Source organism: Nyctereutes procyonoides, unplaced genomic scaffold (assembly GCF_905146905.1).
Source record: "Nyctereutes procyonoides isolate TBG_1078 unplaced genomic scaffold, NYPRO_anot_genome, whole genome shotgun sequence".
Lineage (NCBI taxonomy): Eukaryota > Metazoa > Chordata > Mammalia > Carnivora > Canidae > Nyctereutes > Nyctereutes procyonoides.
Window position 1 is genome coordinate 46,065,113 of NW_026575121.1, and position 3,228 is coordinate 46,068,340.

The 3,228-nt window shown below is 49.3% G+C and overlaps 1 pseudogene; it reads left to right on the forward strand.

The window, feature by feature from the left end:
* Nucleotides 1-1,216: 1,216 nt before the first annotated feature.
* Nucleotides 1,217-2,494, forward strand: LOC129516483 (fructose-bisphosphate aldolase A-like; annotated as a pseudogene).
* Nucleotides 2,495-3,228: the final 734 nt, after the last annotated feature.

The following is a 3,228-nucleotide window of genomic DNA, read 5'->3' on the forward strand; positions in this document are numbered from 1 at the left end:
CATTCTGATATGGGGCTTTCAAGGGCGTTCAGCTCTTATTCACAGGGGCCTGGGATGGCTGTACTTGTGCTAATGCTGAACTTGAGGTGGAATGGCCTTAATTTTCTCGGCCTCCACAACTGCAGTTTGTTTTTTTTTTGTTTTGCTTTTTATGTATGTATGTATGTATGTATGTTTATTTTTTGTAAAGATTTTTTATGAATTTATTTGAGAGAGAACACGAACTGGGGGGCGGGAAGGGAGAGGCAGAGGGAGAGGGAGAGGGAGAAGCAGACTCCCCACTGAGCAGGGAGCCTAATGTGAGGCAGGATCATAGGATCCTGAGATGATGACCCCAGCAAGCTGAAGGAGCCACCCAGGTGCCCTTGGTTTTTGTTTTGTGTGTGTGTATTTTATTTTATTATATTTTATTTTATTTTATTTATTTGACACACAGAAAGAGAGAGCACAAGTAGGGAGGGAGCAGCAGGCAGAAGCACAGGGAGAAGCAGGTTCCCTGCCCAGCAGAGAGCTGGATGTGCAGCTGGATCCTAGGACCTAGGGATTACGCCCTGAGCCGAAGGCAGATGCTCAACCACTGAGCCTGCAGGTGCCCTGGTGACTGCAATTTGATACTACTTTTCTACTGCCTTCAGCAGACAAGACAGTGTCCAGCAGTCTCGTTGGTACTGTTGTATTTACAATTGAGTAAAAAAGCATCTTGATGTATAAAAATTGTTACTTCTTTATATTTGTAAACCGCACAAATGAAATCATAGCTTTCATTCAAAATGAATGACATTAGAATGTCAACCAAATGATAGCCAGGATTAGTTTTTCTTATGAGTCTCTTTTTTTATGAGCCTCTATTTTTTTTTATCATTCTTACAGCCTATGATACTATTCAATTGTTAATGGAAATGAAAGTATTTAAAAATTAATTTACTTTAATTTAAAATTTTTTAGTATATATATATTTTGTAAGATTTTATTTATTTATTCATGAAAGACACAGAGAGAGGGGCAGAGACATAGGCAGAGAGAGAAGCAGGCTTACCTTAGAAACCCTGATGCTGGACTTGATCCCAGGACCCCGGGATCACGACCTGAACCAAAGGCAGATGCTCAACCACTGAGCCACCCAGGTGCCCCTACAAATTAATTTGAAAATATGAAAGGGCAGTCTGCTCGCACCCTGCACACCCGCCCCCTCCCATGCCACGAACTCACTGGCAACATGCCCTACCGATAGCCAGCGCTGACCCCAGAGCAGGAGAAGGAGCTTTCTGACATCGCTCACGGCATCGTGGCTCCGGGCAAGGGGGTCCTGGCTGCAGATGAGCCCACTGGGAGCATCGCCAAGCGGCTGCGGCCCATGGGCCTGAGAACACGGAGGGGAACCGCGCTTCCACGCCAGCTGTGCTGACCGCCGACACCGTGTAAACCCCTGCACTGGGGGTGTCAGCCTATTCCACCAGACACTGTACCAGAAGACCGACGATGGGCGTCCCTTCCCCCAAGCTATCAAATCCAAAGGTGGTGGTGTAGGCATCAAGGTGGACAAAGGTGTGGTACCCCTGGCAGGAACAAATGGCGAGACTACCCCCCAAGGGCTGGACGGGCTGGCTGAGCGCGGTGCCCAGGACAAGAAGGACGGGGCTGACTTTGCCAAGTGGCGCTGTGTGCTGAAAATTGGGGAACACACCCCTCAGCCCTTGCCATCATGGAGAATGCCAACGTTCTGGCCCCTTATCCCAGCATCTGCCAGCAGAATGGCATCGTGCCCATTGTGGAGCCTGAGATCCTCCCCGATGGGGACCATGACTTGAAGCGCTGTCAGTATGTAACCGAGAAGGTGCTGGCTGCTGTCTACAAGGCTCTGAGGGACCACCGCACTCAGAGCTACCTGGAAGGCACTTGGCTGAAGCCCAGTATGGTAACCCCAGGCCACGCCTGCACCATAAATATTCTCATGAGGAGATTGCCATGGCAACTGTCACAGCACTGCCCCGCACAGTGGCACCCGCCCCCCCTTATTGGCATCACCTTCCTATCAGGAGGCCAGAGTGAGGAGGAGGCATCCATCAACCTCAATGCCATCAACAAGTGCCCCCTGCTGAAGCCATGGGCCCTGACCTTCTCCTATGGCCGAGCCCTACAGGCTTCTGCCCTGAAGGCTTGGGGTGGAAAGAAGGAGAACCTGAAGGCTGCCCAGGAGCAGTATATCAAGCGAGCCCTGGCCAACAGCCTCGCCTGTCAAGGAAAGTACACCCCAAGTGGTCAGGCCGGGGCTGCAGCCAGCGAGTCCCTCTTCATCTCTAACCAGCCTACTAAGCGGAGGTGTTCTAAGGCTGCCCCCTCAACACTCCAGCCCCCCCCCTCACTCTTGAAGAGAGGGCCTCACCTGGGGCTCCAGGCTGCTCTTTCCCATCACTTTGGCCTCCTATGTGACATTGGTGCGTGGTGTTGTCTGTATATGCTAACTCCGTTGCTCTTTCCAGCCCACTGCCAATAAACAACTATTTAAGGGGAAAAAAAAACATAAAAGGGATCTATAAAATGATCCACGTTGTGAAGCCAATTGCTGTTTTGCTTTTCTACACATATGTAAAATAAGGAAGAAATTAAAGAAGAAAAAGCAGTGTCATGCTGAGTAGGATTCATGAACCTCCTTTTCTTTGACCTTTTCCTTCCTCTTCTTCCCAAATAAACAAATCATTAAACCATTTAACCTGAACCAACCTCCCTGAAGCACACACACACACACACACACACACACACACACACACACACACACACACACTGTTCTCCTTAAGATGTGTTAGCCAGCGGTATTTTGGTTGGGGAGAGGAGAGCAAACCAGTCCCAGCCTTTGTGGGCAGTTTCTGGGGAATGAGCACCTTGCCCTGGCATAACTTGTCCTGCAGCACTGCGGACAGATGGGGAGAGACCTGGGAAGGGGGGATCCAGTGAGGGGGCTCTATGAACTAGCTGCAGATAAGTCAGATCACGCTTTCCATTTCCCCTTTCCACAGATGAGAAGTGTTAGAGATAATTGAGTTAAAGAGTCCTTCATGGAGCAGAATCAGATTCATGAGTCCAGAGAACAAACTAATGGTTGCTAGTGGGGAATGGGTCGGGGAATGGATACAATGGGAGAAGGGGAGGAGAGAAACAGGCTTCCTGTTATGGAATGTGTGAGTCATGGGAACAAAAGGTACAGCACACGGAATATCATCGATGATATTG